Raw genomic sequence first — 19,725 nt, forward strand, 5'->3', positions numbered from 1 at the left:
CAAGCCTAATCAAGTTTCATTCTAAAATCCACTCTTTTTTTTTTTTAATACTTATTTATTTTTGAAAGAGAGCGAGATAGATTGCGAGCAGGGGAGAGGCAGAGAGAGAGGGAGACACAGAATCTGAAGCAGGCTCCAGGCTCTGAGCTGTCAGCACAGAGATCGACATGAGGCTTGAACCCACGAACTGTGAGGTCATGACCTGAACCCAAGTTGGATGCTTAACAGACTGAGCCACCCAGGCACCCCTTAAAATCTACTCTTAAAATCCCTGTTGTCTTCAAAAAAAAAAAATCCCTATCGTTTTTTTATGATTTTCTGATGCTTCTTAAACCAGAAAGCTAGAGTTATAAACTAGGTTTTAAGAGAGATATTGGAATTTGGTTCCTTTGCCTTTCCAGGTTTAGAAAATTCCCTGGTTTCCACATCATTCTAACTTCTCTTTTCAGGGTAGCTGACACCTGTGTGTGTGTGTGTGTGTGTGTGTGTGTGTGTGTGTGTGTTTTAATTTTTTATGTTTATTTATTTTTGAGAGAGAGACAGAGCACACGTGGTGGGGGGGAGAGAGGGAGACAGAGAATCCGAAGCAGCTCCAGGCTCTGAGCTGTCAGCACAGAGACTGACGTGGGGCTCGAACTCATAAACCATGAGATCATCATCTGAGCCAAAGTCAGATGCTTAACCGACTGAACCACCCAGGCGCCCCTCCCTTGTGTGGTTTTACGTGAGTCGGGATTCTTCTGGTTGCAAGTAACTGAGACATCTGGGACCAGTTTAAACAGGAGAGAATTTGAACTAAGGATATAGGTGCCTTGTGGTAGCTAAGGGCAGCCATGCAGGCAAGCTGCAGGAAGGTCCTAGAAACCGGACTTCAATGGCTATCCAGAAGCCAGGCTGTCACTTTGGGCCATCTTGAGGCCATCAGGGATCGAGGATGGGTGCAGAGGAAGAGGGGTATCCACTTCTGGAACAGGCAGCCACGTATTTGCAGTGTGCACTCATTTTTCAAAATGTCTTCCTTTGCACTGAGCTCAAATCACGAGTCCTGTCATAGTATCACACAATCTCCTGCGTGGCTTCACAAGCCAGGGACGTGTGTTCTATGTTTCATTTCTGTCCCTTCTATCACTGTGGCCTTGGGGGATCACTCGCCCTCTCCCACTCTCCAAATCCTCCTGTGTAGAAAGGTGATGTAAACAGCTTCCTGACAGAAGTCTTGGGGAGCTAGTCTTGGGGAACTATTCAACAGGCTATGGCAGCTGCTGCCTCAGGACCATTGCACTTGCTCCTCTGCCCGGAATGCTCTCTCCTAGAAGTGAGCATGGCACTCTCTCCCTCTCTCCCTTCCTCAGGTTTTTACTCATGGTCTTTCCTGGCTGACCTAGCTGAAATCCTTTTCCCCGTACACACACACACACACACACGCACACACACACACACACACACATCCAATCCCTCTTCCCTGCTTTATTTTTTGCTCCTTAGTGTTTATCATCACACATCTACGTTTTATATTTATTTATGACCCACATGTAAATGTTGCGTAAGCACTAAGCTATTATTTAATACACTAAGCACTGCTGGGGTATCAGAGGCAAATAAGGCTCCTATGCTATAGGGTAAAATCAAAGAAGGAACCCATCACCACGGTTAAAAAACCATCTGCCCGGCACAGAGGAGAGGCTCAGAATGGACGATTATAATTACACTCCTGGTCTTGGGTCTCCCCCTTGAAGACCCCCTTCTCTCTTCTGTGTTAAAGTCTTTTAACAGTAGGATGACAAGATGATCCCCTCTGGCGAGCTTCTAGGGAATGAACACGGGTGGGGGGGCGTGGCGTTCTGCACCAGTTAGGGAAGGTCACTGAAAAGATGTAACTGCCCACTGAGTTGTGAGCCGGCCCCAGGCACTCAGAGGTTCCTCATTTCCTCCCCTCTCCTTGGAATGTGGGTTCCCCTTGCCTTTCCTGCTCTCAGAGACTGCTCCAAGGACACGACCTTGAGATGGTGATGCGGTGTTGAGGACACCTATGCAGTACACATGACTGAAGCTGGTTAGGGCCTCTTTATCTGCTTCTAAGATTTGGTGGGCAGGTGCGGGGATCCATTTTTCTTGCTGCCACCCAAGACAAGCCTCGCGTGTAAATTCCGTTGCCTATTAAACCTGCCACCTCCCAGCCTAGAGTGGCCCGCGTCTTTCTTTGGTCTCTCCCCTCCCTCTGCATATGGGGGTGGGTTTCAGATCACGCCTGGGAAGCTCCCAAGAAGATTGCCAACCAACAGGGTCTAGAGACCAGTGAGCACTTCTCTTCAGATTGCAGGATGGATGAGACATTGATGACTAGTCGCCCCTCACCCTTCGGTCTACCGACAGCCCGTCCTTGGAAGGTGCCTGCGTGCATTCCGCTAGCCTGTTCTGAGATCTAGCTGAAGTCACTGTCATCATTCCAACAGGAGAGATTTCCTTTTAGGGAGTGAGGTAGGATATCACTGGTACCTCTCCCAGGGCCTTTCCTCAGGGGTGTTTTTTTTTTTTTTAATGTTTATTTATTTTTGAGACAGAGAGAGACAGAGCATGAACGGGGGAGGGTCAGAGAGAGAGGGAGACACAGAATCGGAAACAGGCTCCAGGCTCCGAGCTGTCAGCACAGAGCCCGACGCGGGGCTCGAACTCACGGACCGTGAGATCATGACCTGAGCCGAAGTCAGACACTTAACTGACTGAGCCACCCAGGCGCCCCTCACGGGTGGTTTTTTAACCGTGGTGATGGGTTCCTTCTTTGATTTTACCCTATAGCATAGGAGCCCTATTTGCCTCTGATAGCCGAGCAGTGCCTGGTGTATTAAATAATAGCTTAGTGCTTACGCAACATTTACATGTGGGTCATAAATAAATATAAAATGTAGATGTGTGATGATAAACACTAAGGAGCAAAAAATAAAGCAGGGAAGAGGGATTGGATGTGTGTGTGTGTGTGTGCGTGTGTGTGTGTGTGTGTGTACGGGGAAAAGGATTTCAGCTAGGTCAGCCAGGAAAGACCATGAGTAAAAACCTGAGGAAGGGAGAGAGGGAGAGAGTGCCATGCTCACTTCTAGGAGAGAGCATTCCGGGCAGAGGAGCAAGTGCAATGCTCCTGAGGCAGCAGCTGCCATAGCCTGTTGAAGGAATAGTTCAAAGACCAGTGTGGCTGGAGCAGGTGATCAGGGCGGTGAGTGGTGCTGAGGTCAGAGAGATGATAGAGTCAGGTCATACAGGGCTTTGTAGGGCACACGGAGGACTTTGGTTTTTACCCTCATTGCGACAGGAGCCAGTGGAGGGTTTGAACAGAGACCGACTAACACGAGCTGACTTTCTTACGACTGTCAGGAAGGCTCACTCAGGAGCTGTGCCCATGGGACACTGCGTGGGAAACCAGTCTGAAGTCTGTTACAATAACCCAACAAAGTGGTAAGATGCTCTCTTTATTTTGAAGGTTTAGCCAACGGAATTGCCTTCGTGTATTAGCTTCTTATCAATACTATGACAGAATAGCAAAAACTTAGTGGCTGAACAGCACACAAAAAATTAACTTACAGTTCTGGAGGTCAGAAGTCTAGAATGGGTCAGCAGAGCTGTGTTCTTTTTGTAGGTTCCAGAAGAAAATTCACTTCCTTGTCTTCTTTCAGGTTCTAGAAGCATCTGCATTCCTTGGCTCATGGTCCCACATCTCTCCAACCTCCACTTCCACCATTGCCTCTCTCTCTCTCTGACTCTGACCCTTCTGCCTCTCTCTTATAAAGACCCTTATGATTACAACTGGACCCACCCAAATAATCCAGGAGAATCTCCCCATCTCTAAGATTAAGGTCAGGGGGCTGACCATAATCACATCCGCAAAGTCCTTTTTTTGCCTGTACGGTAACATATTAACAGGTTCAAGGTTGTAGCATGTGGAAATCTCTGTGGGGGGGGACCATTATTGTATCTACTATACTTAAAGAAAGAGAGAGGTCAAGGTTGACTCTGAGTCTTGGGCCAACACAGTCGCAGAGAAGGAGTCACCTCTTACCTAGTTAAAGACTCCGAGAGGAGCAAGTTTGGGAGGGGGTGTTATCAGGACCTCACAGTGGGGCTGCTCAGTCTGGAGAGACCACTTAGACCGCAAGTGGAGCCATCCAGGAGGCAGTTGGGTGGAAAATCTGGAGTTTAGGGGAGAAGGTTGGAGGTACACATGTAGGAGATGATGCTCTCAATGGAATGTAAAGGCGTGAGGCTGTAGAGGTCCCCTTCCGAGTGAGGAGAGGGGCCTGAGCTCAGACATCGGTCATCAGTGGTGCTTGCAGAGGTGGGCTGAGAGGCCAGGGAACCCGGGGGCAGGTGGGGGCATCCTGGAAACCAGAGACGGAAGGGCTTCACCAAGGACAGAGGGGTCTTTTGCGTCCCGTGCTGCCAGAAAGTCAGCTCTGAGGAGGATTGGGAACGGAGTCGTGGATGTCACACTTTGGAAGGCGATGCTGCCTTGGCGAGAAAAATTTTGATGGAACGACAGGAGATAAATGCCCAGCGGGAGGAATAATCCGATCCAATGGGTCGCAGCAACTCTTTCAAGCAGCTGTGCTATAGAGGCGGGCAGAGGAGTGGGACGGGGGATTTCTGGAGCCATCTCTGTGGGGATGGGAGGGGCGGGCACCTGGTACCCGAGTGGGGAGCGGGTCCGGCCGGAAGAATGGAGCCCACTTATTGCCACAGGCAGCAGGTAGCAAGCGGGGCACGGGTGCTAGTGAGTGGGGGGCGCTGTGACGGTGTGGTGGAGGCGGGAGGAATTCTCTGCGGCGTCCACTCTTGTTGCAAGAGCCAGACTGGCAGGTGTCACGAGGGTGCTCAAGGCACCCTGAAGGGACAGCGGGAGCTCCAGGTGGCACGGGGGTGACACAGCCCCGCACACCTTCTTTGCTCTCAGGATCTGGCCGTTACTGCAGATCCCACATGGCATCCAGAGTTTAAGGCAAGAGAAGAAAACAAGAAGCCGTCTTCCAGGAATGCAGGGGAGTCAGTACAGTAGGGGAGGGTAGGGTGATTACATAGGCACACAAATGTGGCATGAGTGTAATACGCGCATATAATATGTAAATGTGTGATTATAATACATGCATATGCATTAGTAGATGTAAACAAATATATCTGTATACAATATGTGTAATATAACATACCACAAAATAATTACTATCAATAATATCTGGGGCGCCTGGGTGGCTCGGTCGGATAAGCGTCCGACCTCAGCTCACGTCATGATCTCGCAGTTCGTGGGTTCAAGCCCCGCGTTGGGCTCTGTGCTGACAGCTCGGAGCCTGGAGCCTGTTTCGAATTCTGTGTCTCCCTCTCTTGCTGCCCCTCCCCACTCGTGTTCTGTCTCTCAAAAATAAGTAAATGTTAAAAAAAAATTTTTAAATAATATCTAATATGTACTATATGTAATATGGTAGGTGAATACATGTTCATCCATCATCTATGAATATAGAAATATATGCAGATATGTATGTAATAACATTAATAAACTATGCTATATACAATGAAAAAACATTCATTTGTAAATTATCTCCCTCACTCTATTCATATGTGATGCTTATTATAAAGCATACATAGAAATAGAAATATTAAAAGTGTAAGAAAAGAGAAATAAATACAAATTTTTAAATGTTTCTTAAAAAAAGTTTTTTTTTCATGTTTATTTATTTTTGAGACAGAGAGAGACAGAGCATGAATGGGGGAGGGTCAGAGAGAGGGAGACACAGAATCTGAAACAGGCTCCAGGCTCTGAGCTGTCAGCCCAGAGCCCGACGCGGGGCTCGAACCCACGGACCATGAGATCATGACCTGAGCCGAAGCCGGATGCTTAACCGACTGAGCCACCCAGGCGCCCCTACATGTTTATTTTTTTTAAGTAAGCTCTACACCCAGCGTGGGGGTTGAACTCCTGACCCCGGAATCAACAGTCGCAGCCTCCAGCAGCCGACACAGCCAGGAGCCTCAAGTTGATTATGTTTTTACCCTCATCTTTTCCAGCTTGGAAGATCCAAAAGTCAAAGTCTTTATCAACCATCAAAAATCTTTTGTTTTCTCAAAATTCTTCTGTAACTCTCGATTACTTATTAACGATGTCTTACTGCGAGTGATGTGATTACCCAGGCCTCATCCTTTCGGGAAATCCTGATGGGCCACTTGGTGGGTGTTATGTACTCACTCTGCTTACTAAATCAGGATATTCATTTCCCAATCCCAAACATGCGAGTGTTTGTTACTATTTATTATTGTGATGCAGTTAGTAAATTTCCATGCTCCTTGGTGTCCGTGTGTTGTTCTTGCAAATTAGTTGGAAGTTACTCATTTTTATATGTTTCACAAATGGGTTTTTAAATGCACAGAATCCCCTGGAAGCTTTTTAACAGGGTGGGAAATGGAGTTTCCAAGTCTTAAAGTGTGAGCTACGAGAGGTTTGATAGATGTCACCGTTTGTTGGCAATAAAATCACTAATGATAGAAAGTTTTCTTTCAAAGTGTTTTCAAAGTGTTCTCCCCGTAGTACACGTTTCTGGCAGAAAGTGGTTACTTTCTCATTCACTGGTAAATGTTGTCTTGACCCTGAAGGGCCAGGTTAAGTCAATCTATTTGAACTACTGATGAAGTGCAAATTTCACAAGTTGGCTGGCAGTTGGTCACACCCGGAGTGAAGTGATAGCTCCGTCCCTTTCTCTCTGTCCACCTCTGCTCGCTTCCTTAGAAATAGCTTCATACTGCTGTTTATCAGGCATCTTTGTAAGGCACTTGTCTGTTTTCATGAGGATTAGTTTCGTTAAAAGCTAGGTAACATAGTCTGCAAATTCTCTAATTGGGAATTTGGGATCTACAGTAACGGCCAGATTCTGAAAGCAAAGAAGGTGTGTGGGGCTGTGTCACCCCCCATGTCACCTGGAGCTCCCGCTGTCCCTTCAGGGTGCTTTGAGCATCCTTGTGACACCTGCCAGTCTGGCTCTTGCAGCAAGAGTGGACACCAGGACAAACCCACATGGCAAAGCGGCAGGGCATAATGTCTTCCTTCCTTCCTTCTTTCCTTCCTTCCTTCCTTCCTTCCTTCCTTCCTTCCTTCCTTCCTTCTTTCCTTCCTTCCTCCCCTCCCTCCCTCCTTTCTTCCTCCCTTTTTCTTTTCTTTTAAAGATAGAAACCAATATAAATAAGAGTCCCCATGATTTTTTACTTATCCATTGAGTGACCTTGACCTAGTAGGGCAAATACACAGAATGGATAAAACTCTATCAGGGACGGCTCCTTCCACCTGAACTGTCTCACTCTGACCTGGGACTGATTTCTGGCTGTGGGGCGCACCGGGCTTTACCGAGCTCTGTCCCTTCCACCTTCCCAGCCCATTACTGGGGTCCAAAACACAGGCTAATTTTCAAAGACCACTTCAGATCAAAAGGCCAAAGTGAAAGTCATCATCTTTCCCATCAAAGCTCACTCACTCTGTTCTGTTTCAATTTGCACTCTACAATCTGCTCTGCCACCAGGAAAGCGGGAATTCTGTAAACTGCTCTCTCTCACTTACATTCCCGTCCCCCCCCCCCCCCCATTTGCCACTCCGGACGGCCAGTCACCACATCCTGTCCAGGCCACCGCTTCCTGCGGAATCACACTGGCTCAGTTTACCCCATTGTCTTTATCCCTACCTCCAGTCTCTTAGTTCAGGACCACAGCATTTCTTATGTGGATCGCCTAAGCTGGGTAGGTTAGAGCCAAGGACTTGGGAGCCTTCTCTGTTCCTGGATGAGTCAATCACTGGGAACTTCCAAGGATCAGGCATCCAAATAAGGATCATCAAATTCCCTCCCTCTTCTCCCCTGCCTCAGAGGAGATCTGGTGTCCCTATGCCATCCCCTATAAGTTACTCTCTTTATCGTCTTTATCAAATACAGTGATTGTACTGCATTACAACACCTTCATTGTCTTTCTTCCCCATTGCATTGCAAGCAACAGGAAGAGTGGGGGTTCTCCTTGTATGCTGTGTGATGCCAGGCACACAGGTATTCAATACTCCGTAATTCTAGCACCTTCCTGTGAGTATCTGTGAATCCCATCCCTACGCACTGAGTGACTGCCGTAGGAATGAATGGATGATCGGCAATATCCCTCCACCAAACAGAACAGCACATTTTATCAGACTGCTTCTTAGAGTTTCCATCAATTTGCAAGCTGGGGGACACGAACCAAAGTACACGAAGATGGGTATGATTCGTACACTGTTTGGTGAGGAAGCAGACACTGTAGCCCTCAGACAGTCTGGCTCAATCCAGGAGCTCGTTTTTGTAATGCATCCCGTAGAATAAACTATTCCACAGTAACAGTCGCAGTGGATGTATTGCAGACAATACATCCACTTCACGTCTCCCCCTGCCCAGTTTAGAGGGCAGCTAAACATGGTAAAGGGGTCTGTTTCCAATCAGTTTCCTCCAACTTGCTTTCATTTGCCAGTGCTTGTGTGGCTTTTTGTGGAGCAAGCATTTTTTTTTTTTTTAATTGAAGGGTAATTAACGTACAGGGTGGTATCAGTTTTGGGTATACAATATAACGATTCAACAGTTCTGTACATTACTCTGCTCATTAGGGAGTTTGAGGAAACTCCCTGGTAATCCCCCTTCCCAGGGCACCCCCAGGTGAACCCTGACCTGCCCCCTGCCCCTTAATCTTCAAGGGCTTCCTTGTTCTGTCTTCTCTTTACATACCTTCCCCATTGGTTTTTTTTTTTTTTTTTTTTTTTGGTAATTTTTTAAATGTTTATTTATTCTTTTGAGAGACAGAGAGAGACAGAGCATGAGCAGGGGGGCGGGGGCAGAGAGAGGGAGACACCGAATCCGAAGCAGTCTCCAGGCTCTGAGCTGTCAGCACAGAGCCCGAGGCGGGACTCGAACTCACAGACTGCGAGATCATGACCTGAGCCAAAGTTGGATGCTTAACCAACTGAGCCACCCAGGTGCCCCCATACCTTCCCTGTTCTTAAATTATTGCTTTATTACCTGATATCTCTCCAGAGTTTTAATTCAAGTAAAAACGTTTGTTAGAAGAGGGGGCGCCTGGGTGGCTCAGATGGTTAAGTGGCCGACTCTTGATCTCGGCTTAGGTCGTGTGTTCACGGTTCGTGTGTTCAAGCCCTGAGTTCGGCTCTGCACTGACAGGGCAGAGCCTGCTTGGAATTCTCTCTCCCTCTCTCTCTATTCCACTCGTGTTCTCTGTCTCTCTCAAAAAATAAATAAATAAACTTAAGCAAAAGCTCATTGGTCTGCTGGGTGACCTCGGTGGCCTCCCAAGCAATTTTACTTTGATGATTATCATGCTTGCCCTCTGATGTCTAGTGAGCCTGACTTCCTTCAGGAAGAAGGATTAGGTGGACAGCGTTCATTTTCTTTGCTGTTAAATGACGCATTTTCTGAAGGTCTCTCACCCCGTGGGGATGCCGAGTGGCAGTTCTGTGCGAAGGGGGACAGGGGTTCTGGGTGAGGTGACTGTTGGCCTGTGATGTAGGATGGAGCCGGCTATCGGCCCGTGGACCTCCAAACTGCCAGAGGGAGAGGCCTTCACTCGTGATGCCAATACTAACGAGTCAAGATTTTGCTTCCCTCGGAGAGTTTGTTCCATTTACTGGAAGAAGCATCTGGGTTTTTGCTGTATTCTGTTCGCTGTGTGTGCGTGCCTGTGCACGTGTGTGTGCGATTGTATGGGTGTGTATGCGCATGTACATGTTTGCATGTGTGTGTGCACATGTATGCATGTGTATTTATGAGCACATGTACTTGTGTGTATGGGTGTAACATGCATGTTGTACATGGGTACGTGTCTGTGCGTGCTAGGCATGTGTGTGTTCGTATAGGTTGCGTGTGCATATGCGTGTGTGTATGCATATCTGAGCAGGTGTATCTGCACACGTGCATGAGTGTGTGTCATATGTACGTGTGCGTGTGTGTGCGTGCACGTGTGCATGCATACCCATGTGTGCATGTGCGTGTGTCCATGCCCGTGTGCATTGACTGGGAAGGCTGTTCCCTATACAGAAGCTTCAAGTAATCCCTGCTTCCATCCCAATCCTCTGGGAATCCTGGCCCTGGGGCCCCTCTCCGTTCTCAGGGCTACAAGGCTCCGTACAGATTCTAAACTCCCTCCAAGGCCACACTTGTTGTTTGGGTTTGTTACTTTTCCTAAACTGGCTGGAGGAGGGGCAGGCTGAGCCCCGGGGAGTGGGCATGCCCAGGGAGTCTCCTGTCCCTCACCCCCAACTACTCTTCAGGGCCCATCGGGGTGTTTCTGGGTCCCCTGTGGGACCAAGGCCCTCTCTCTGAAAACTGGAGGCACCATTGCCATTTTGTTTTATGTAAAAAAAAAAAAAAGTGTTTTCTTCTATTAAAACCACTTCATCCGAAAGTTTGAATTTAGCTTTAGCCAGGAGAGTCAGAAGCTAATTTTGCTCTGAATGTGGACTCCCACTTAGCATGTAAAAGGCAGATCCATTGATTGAGGTCAATAGAAGGCAGACCGAGTGAGTGGGGTGTGTGTGTGTGTGTGTGTGTGTGTGTGTGTGTTGGGGGTTTGCTTTTACACGGTGGAAGCTCCCTTTCTTAGACTTCCTGGGACACTTCTTTCTTGTTTCAGGAAGAATCAAGAGTTTTGCTAGAAAACAGCAAGGGCCCCAATGTCATAGATGTGTTGAAATGAAAATGTTCCAACCAGCCCTTTCCACCAGCCAAACTTCTTGATAAAAATCACCTAATAACACGCAGTCTCACTGTACAATCCTCCAACTGTGCCCCTTAATATTTACATGAGTTGAAAACTTATGTCCACACAAAAACCTGCACAGGAGTGTTTATAGCAGTTTTACTCATAATTACCCCCAAATTGGAAGCCAATAAGATGTCCCGGAGCAGGTGAATGGCTTAACAAACTTGGGACATGCAGATAATGGAATATTACTCAGGGCTAAGAAGAAACGAGCTTTCCAGCCACAAAAGATCGGGAGGGATCTTAACAGCATATTGCTAAGGGAAAGAAGCCTCTCTGAAAAGCCTACATGCTGTGTAATTCCAAAGACGTGACATTCTGGAAAAGGCAAAACCAGGGAGACATGAAAAGACCAGTGGTTGCCAGGGTCTGGGTGGGAATGTTGGGGAAGGATGAACAGGGGTCACACAGGGGATGTTTTGGGCCGTGAAAATACTGTCTGACATTATTATTATTGAAAAAAAATTTTTTTTGATGTGTATTTATTTTTGAGAGAGACAGAGACAGAGCATGAGTGGGGGAGGGGAAGAGATACAGGGAGACACAGAATCTGAAGCAGGCTCCAGGCTCTGAGCTGTCAGCACAGAGCCGGATGAGGGGCTCGGACTCATGAGCTGTGAGATCATGACTTGAGCTGCAGTCGGACGCTCAGCCGACTGAGCACCCAGGCGCCCCCTGTCTGACATTATAATGAGGGGTATGTGCCATTACCCATTTGTCCAAACCCATAGAATATATAACACCAAGAATGAAGCCTAATGGGAGCTACAGACTTTATTTTTTAAATTTTTTTTTTCAACGTTTTTTATTTATTTTTGGGACAGAGAGAGACAGAGCATGAACGGGGGAGGGGAAGAGAGAGAGGGAGACACAGAATCGGAAACAGGCTCCAGGCTCCGAGCCATCAGCCCAGAGCCTGACGCGGGGCTCGAACTCACGGACCGCGAGATCGTGACCTGGCTGAAGTCGGACGCTTAACCGACTGCGCCACCCAGGCACCCCTGGGAGCTACAGACTTTAGTTCACGATGGGATGGTAACGGAGATGCGCCTCACTAGGGCAAGATGTTACCAACAGGGGAAGCTGCGTCTGGAGAAGGGATAGATGAGAACTCCCCGTACTTCGCGCTCAGTTTTTCCTGTAATCTTAAAACTTTGTTTTTTATTTTACTATTTATTTATTTTTATAATTCTTATTTTTTAAAAAGCATCTAATAAGATGGCCACGGAACACCTGATGGAAACCAAAGAAAGTCAGGGAAACTTGCCGGAACAAACTAGTTGCAAATGGTACCTCTCCAGGGCAGCATTGGTGAAAACGTGTAAAAATTATGATTTGGTTTTAGAGTGGCTCATTGTAAAGGGGTGCCCCCCCTCTCCCCCCAGCTACTTAAATATGGAGAGAGGGAAGCGCTCCCTCTGCTGAAGCCTTTCTTAGCAGGTGCAGGGGAAGGGCGAGCAAGCCGTGGAAACACTACCCCCTAGTGGTGGAAGTCAGACTTTCAAAAGCGCGGCTTTGCACAGTTCATTTTCGGTGATACTATCCCTATGCCCACATTTCTTTAAAAAAGCCGGGGGAAAGAAGGTTTGGGGAAGGAGGGAGGTCAGTGGGAGGGATAAGGAGAGCCTGGCTGTCCACGTGGCCACGTACCTAACATTGTCCATCTGATAGACCCACCAAGGCAGAAGGGGTGAGACGAGGGGAGCCCAGAAGGCCGCTCAACAGGTGTAAGAGGGATTCAAAAGGCACTGAAGGCTCTGTTTGCTTAAAAGCATCTCTGCCACGTAATCCTGCTCGTACACACTGCTTGTTGTTGATTCCTGCTGTATACAACAGGCCAAAGCGCAGAGATACCCTCGTTCACTGAGTCTCTAGTGGGGGCCTATTCTGGGCCAGGCGTTCTTATGGGTGCTTGGAAGGAACGGGAGGTCCGGAAGACTGCCCGTGTCGGCTGGAAGTATGAGCAGCTTTCTAGCTCTTTCCTGGGTGCAAAGAGATAGACGCCCTGACTGGGAAAAGGGAGCAGGAATGGACACCTGGGGGTGTGACTCTGGAGCTGGAGGAGTGGGAGCTTAGGGCTCTTGGTCAAGAGGGTATGTTTAAACTTTTAAAATATTTATTTCGTTTTGAGAGAGAGAGGAGAGAGAGAACAGGGGTGGGCAGGCAGAGAGAGACCCAGAATCCGAAGCAGGCTCCAGGCTCCGAGCTGTCAGCACAGAGCCCGATGCGGGGCTCGAACCCATGCCCCGTGAGATCACGACCTGAGCTAAAGTTGGACTTAAATGACTGAGCCACCCGGCAGTCCCTGGGTATATTTAGAGAGACAATTGCCAGGTGCATGGGAGACCCACAGGGCAAGAGGCAGGGAGGAGGGGAGAATGAGTCAGCCCCTCTCTGGCTCTGTTTCAGGCCTGCGGGGACCAGCCGATTCAGCAGCTTCCAGTAAAACACTTAGCTGGCCGAGCTGCTGGTTGTAGGAGGCTTTGCCTCCACGGAGGAAAATCCCTATTACAAGGGGCTCCAGGCAGAGTTTCAGCCCCGCAGCTCTTTCCCAGATTAGCCCGTGTATCCGTTTCCTAGGGCTGTGGAAGTGAAGCACCAGGCACTGGGAGGCTTAAAACAACGGAAAGGTACTTTCTCCCAGTTCTGGGGGCCCAGAGTCTGAAATCAAGGTGCCGGCAGCGTCCTGCTAGCTCTGACGCTCCGGGGGACGAGCCTGCCTGGCCTCTTCCAGCTTTTGGTGGCTCCTGCTGCCCCTTGGCTCCCGGCTGCCTCTGCCTCTGTTGTCACATGGCATCTCTGACTCTTAATTCCCCTCACCTATAAGGACACCAGTCACTGGATTCCAGGCGCCCCCCTGCCCCAACCCAATGTGACCGGATATTGAGTTGATTGCCTCTGCAAAGACCCTGTTTCCAAAGAACGTCACAGTCACAAGGGCTGAGAGGTAAGACCCCAACATTCCATTTTGGGGTCACTCTCCTGCCCGATTTGCGTTGTGGAATAATCCCCCAAGAACTGTGTTCTTTCCCCTCGTGCCAGACCCGCGCATGGTTCGGTGTGTGATGTCAGGAAAATGATGTGGGAAACAAAGGCAGAGGGAAATGGCAGATAAAATGAAATTTCCTTAGAACCTGTAGCCCACTGACAAAGTAAAATGTTTCTCCAGGAACCCTTGCCATCTTAATGCTAATGCTTCGCTAGAGGAGAAAACAACCTTAGCTTGACAATCCTGAGGCCTCCAGTCTCCCTTGAGTCTTCTTTAGCATATGAAAGGCTCATTGGAAACTTCCCCTGGACTATATCTCCCTCGGCCCTATGGTGTATAACCACTCTCCCGGGGCAGCTCCTTCGTGCCCACTGGTCCTGTCCCCGTGGTGCCTTAATAAAACCACCTTTTTATGTCCTTCGATGGATGAATGGATAAAAAAGATGTGGTATATATATATACAGTGGAGTATTACTCGGCGATCCAAAAGAACGAAACCTTGCCATTTGCAACTACGTGGAAGGAACTAGAAGGTATCATGCCAAGCAAAATCAGTCGATCAGGGAAAGACAAATAGCATACGACTTCACTCCTACGAGGACTTTAAGATGCAAAACCGATGAACATAAGGGAAGGAAAGCAAAAATAACATAAAAACAGGGAGGGGGACAAAACAGAAGAGACTCTTAAATATGGGGAACAAACAGGGTTGCTGGAGGGGTTGTGGGAGGGCGGATGGGCTAAATGGGGAAGGGGCATTAAGGAATCTACTCCTGAAATCATTGTTTCACTAGATGCTAACTAATTTGGATGTAAATTAAAAAAAAGTTTTTTTAATGTTTATTTATTTTTGAGAGACAGAGTGAGACAGGCGTCAGCACAGAGCCCGACATGGGGCTCGAACCCACAAACTGCGAGATCATGAACTGGGCCGAAGTCACACGCCCAACCGACTGAGCACCCAGGCACCCCTAACTTGGATGTAAATTAAAAAAATACATTAAATGAAAAATAAAAAAGAATAAATTTAAAAAATGAAACATAAAATAAAATCACTAAAATAAATGTTTGGTAGAAAAGAAACAAACAAACAAAACTCAAAAACCACCTTTTTGCACCAAAGACGTCTTCAGGAATTCTTGCTTGGCCGTCAGCTCCGGACCCCACGAACCCCACTGTCACCCAAAAAAACCTCATCAGAAAACACAGTGGTTTTTGGTGCTGGTGTTTCCGGCCCTTTGGTGTGCTGTGACTTTGGGCTCTTCTGAGTTAAGGGGAATCTCTGGTGGGATGTTTCTGTCCCAGCAGAGGGCCGGGTGTTGGAAGCCTGCTTTTCTGCAGCCTGTTCCATCGCTACCCTGAAACCTGGTTGGTAATCGGAACGGTTCTTCTAAAACGGAAAACCGCAAGTTGGTGTCGTTCTGTTCCCAAATGCCGGGTGGGGTCCTCCAGGAGGAGAGGGACTGCCCTCCCACCCCAGAGAGGCTCCTTAACTGCCGGTGATGAATTTGAACGCGTTCTCCCCGCTGGATGGCGAGCAGGTATTGATGGTGGTCGTATCACTTCTGGGGGTTCCCACATTGGGATTTTTTTTAAGTTTATTTATTTTGAGAGAGAGAGAGAGGGGCATGTGTGAGCTCCTGCAATTGGGGGAGGGGCAGAGAGAGGGGGACGGAGGATCGGAAGCCAGCTCCACGCTGACAGCACAGAGCCCGACGCGGGGCTCCAACCCGTGAACTGCAAGATCATGACCTGAGCCGAAGTTGGATGCTCCATTGACTGAGACACCCAGGCGCCCCCATCTTCTTGAAGTCCGTTGATTTGTGGCTTTAATTTCATTTGCAACCTTAATTCCCCTTCGTGATATGACATATTCATCGATTCCAGGAATTAGGGCGTGAACATCTTGGGGGGGGGGCGCTATTCTGCAGGAATAACAGGAATTTTGGTCTATAGTCTTGTTAAAATACAAATGTGATAATGTCATTTCCCTATTTGTCCTCCTTCACTATCTCCCCTGGCCCCCCTATGGGGTCAGGCACCTTGATCTGCCTGCGTCCCCCCTATAACGGGCCCTGAAGACAAGGAAATGATCCCAGGAAACACTGGGGGGAGTAGGGAAACGAGGCGGGGAAGGAGTTTACACTGGATGCATCAGTGAGCGGGTGATTGTGGTCAGCTCGACCGCTCCTTGGAGCATACCTCTCAGGTGCCCACCCACGGGTGTGGAAGCTGGGGAGTGAGTCTTCCGACTGCCAGTGGAGGCAATTGCTGGAGATGTCGACTCCCCAGCACTCGGGGCTGAGAAGTCTTCAGAGGGTGTCACAGGTGCTCGCGGAAGGACATCGATGCCTTGGAGCGTGGCGGGGGAGGGGGAGGTTGGTGGGGTGCCTGCTGACTCGGGGTGCCTGGTGGATCTGAAGGTGCCTACTTCTTTTTAAAAAATTGTTTTAATGTTTATATATTTTTAAGAGAGAGAGAGAGAGAGAGAGAGAGAGAGAGAGAGAGAGAGAGAGAGAACACAAGCAGGGGGGGAGCAGAGAGGGAGGGAGACACAGAATCCGAAGCAGGCTCCAGGCTCCTAGCTGAGCTGTCCGCACAGAGCCCGACGCGGGGCTCGAACTGATGATCGTGACCTGAGTCACAGTCAGATGTTCAGCCCGCTGAGCCACCCAGGTGCCCCAAAGGCAAAGCTTCTGTCACTGGAAACTCCAGGGCTGTGCCGCTTCCTGATTTCAGAGCTTCCTGTGGAGCTGGTTAAAAGTGGCAGCTCCCCTCCCTCTCTCTCTGCCCTTCCCCTGCTCTCTCTCTCTCTCTCTCTCAAAAAATAAATAGACTAAAAAAATTTTTTTTAAAAAAGAGGCACCTGGGTGGCTCAGTCGTTTGAGCATCCAACTCTTGATTTCAGCTCAGGTCATGATCTTCAGATTTGTGAGTTTGAGTCCCGCATTGGGCTCTGTGCTGATGGTGCAGAGCCTGCTTGGAATTCTCTCTCTCCCTCTCTCTCTGCCCCTCCTCTGCTGTCTCTCTTTCTCTCAAAAATTAAATAAACTAAGAAGAAACAAAAAGTGGTACCTCCCCTGGTGGGTTAGTTCTGAGGTATTGTTCTGGGAGTCCTTCCCGGAAGCCCCAGCTGCAACCTGCTTTCCTGAAGATTTTGTAAGCACGTAAATCTGTTACGAAATCCATTTCTGCCTAGAATAGCTAGACCGGCTCCTGGAACCGCAAGCGGACCCTGCCTGAAACAGATGGCGGCTGTCACACCCGCGGCACAGGTGACACCCGAGAAGATGAACAGCTCCCCGAGGCTGTAGAGGTCAAGTGTCTCCACTGGGGTGGAGTGTCTTCACCCGTTGAAGACGGGGCGAGACGGTGGGGGGGGGTGTGTCTGCAAAGTGGGGCGGTTCCCGCAGACACAGTGGCCTGAGGGTAACGACAGGAAGGCGACTCAGTGAGCCGAGAACAGCACGGGATGAGACGACTTCAGGGGATAAACAACCACAAGGGCACCTGAGCAAGCGCCTTGGTAGGAGTGGAATGCGAGCTTCACGGTGTTACAGGTGCAAGGATGACGCTGGGGGCCAGGCAGAGGCCTCGGGTTTCAGCGAGCAGCCTGGTGACATCGGCTCTGGGTTTCAGGTGGGATATTGACGCAAAGCTGGTTTTGTGTGTTTCTGAAATTCCCGGGGGCTGGTGGACAGGGATGTTGTGACTCTGGTGCAATCTGGTGACCGGTGGCCCTCTTTCAGAGATGCACAGCTTAGAAATTTCCAGAGTCCTGCAGTTGTGTTGGAGAGCACCAACCCAGCCCTAGAGTTTGCAAGAGCTCACAGCGCTCAACCCACAGGTTCAAGGCACACCACACTTCCCTCCAGATGCATGGTAAGGGGTTCAGATAGATTTTAGGCTGCAAATGTTATAGTGGAAGAATTGTACATATATTCATTTATTTCATCCTCCCAGCCTATTGCCATTTAGGGTCTTATAAAATGCCCCAAGTGAACAAGCCTGGATAATAAGACACCATCAGTGCCTTTATAACTTTTCCTCTGAAGAGCTCCCTGGATGGTTCAATAACACTCAAAAGAAAGCGACATGTCACCACGATATAAATAACTAGATGGCTGCCCTTGGGACCAGAACCTGGAGGTGACGGTCAGAGTAGACGACCACCGAGGGACTCAGGGCTTTAGGATCAGCCTAGGAAAAGAGGAACCTTTCAGGGAACCCTAGAACTCCTTACACGCAAGTCCCACCCCAGGGCGAGGAACAGGGATCTAAAGTGAAAATTAATGAAGGCAAACTGCGCTGCAGTGGAGTCGTGACGCCAGCAGGGGGAGCTCTCCCGCCCTCCCACGTGTGTTTAACTGACTCCAACCAGAAGAGAGGTGCCTGGTTGCCAGGATACTACTTTATCACACCAATGGGGAGGAAGGAAGGTTTTCTCCTCCCGCCCCGGCAACAGCCCGGCCAATGAGAGATAGTTACAATTCAGCCAATGAGAAGTCACTACACTTCAAACTCCCCAGTTTGCTCCAATGGACTTTTTGCTGAGAACAGGCCCTTTTCCTTTATAAAACAGTGGTCCTCTCTCTTGTGCTGTGGGCTTGCTATGCCTTTGCCGTACATTGCCTGCCCTGAATTGTGATTCTTTGGTATTCCTGAATCAACCCCCCTTTTTTTGGGGGGGGGGGAGGGAAGGCTGGGAAAATAACTGACAGTTTTTATTTTTATGTTTAACATTATTCATACATGGGTGTTTTTTTCTTCTCTATATCTTGCTTTTTTTGGTTAATGCTAGATCTTGGAAGTCACCCCAGAGTCGCACAGGGAACTATTCCTCATTCACTTCTACATTGCATTGTGTACCTGTAACTGAGTTTATTCAACCAGTTTCTAATTTATTCAGCCATTCCCTTTTGATGAACATTTGGGTTTTTTTCCTGTCCTTTGCTATTAAAAACAGTGCTTCTGTGAATAGCCTCGTGCATATGTCTCCTTTGCATTTTGCTAGTATATCTTTGGGAGAGATTTCCAGAAGTGGGGTTGCTGGGTCAAAGGGCAAATGCATAGATAAATTTGCTAGATAATGTCGATTCTCCTCTATAGCATTATACCATTTGAGTCACAAGTTTTTATGTCTCTCTCTCTCTCTTACGTCAAACCAGAAGCCTTATATTTAACTTACTGGCTTGTCCTATTGAGTCAAGAAAAAAAAAATCTCTTATTTTTCCCCACTGCCTGCCTACTTTACTTTCACACAGAACACTTCACTTCTGACACTTCTGGTCACCGAATCTGTGAGGCTTTTCCCCACACCAAGCAATTCTGCAACACCAGTGTCCTACAATTTAACCCAGTTCTGACACTGTCTACGTGGAGATAGCATCCGACCCCACAAGTGAAGGGCTCAGTCCCATGAGATTGCTCCGCATTCCAGATGGCAATTGTAAATCCAGGTTGTCACCTGTGCTTCTGACCCGTGGACTATAAATCAGAGGTTCCCACAGTCCCCTCCTTAGGTTTGATTAATTTGCTGGAGTGGCTCACGGAAAACAGTTTACTTATGTATACCAGTAAGCAAAGGCTACGATCAGGGATACAGATGAACGTCCAGACAGGAGAGGTGCACACGGCAAGGAATGTTGGGAGGGGAAGAGCTCCCATGCTCCCTCCAGATGGGAGGGGAAGAGCTCCCATGCTCCCTCCAGATGTGTTATATGTTCATCAACCCAGAAGCTCTCTGAACCCCCCCCCCCCCTTGGGAGTTTTATGGAGGCCTCCTCCAGGAGATGTGGTCAATCATTAACTCCATTTTCAGCCCTTCTCCTTTCTCAAGAGAATGCGGGGGGTGGGGGGGTGGGGGGGGTGGGGTGCAGGTTGAAACTTGCAAGCTCGCAATCATGGCTTGTTCTGTCTGGTGACCAGCCCTCATC

This window comes from Neofelis nebulosa, chromosome 5 (genome assembly GCF_028018385.1).
Source record: "Neofelis nebulosa isolate mNeoNeb1 chromosome 5, mNeoNeb1.pri, whole genome shotgun sequence".
Lineage (NCBI taxonomy): Eukaryota > Metazoa > Chordata > Mammalia > Carnivora > Felidae > Neofelis > Neofelis nebulosa.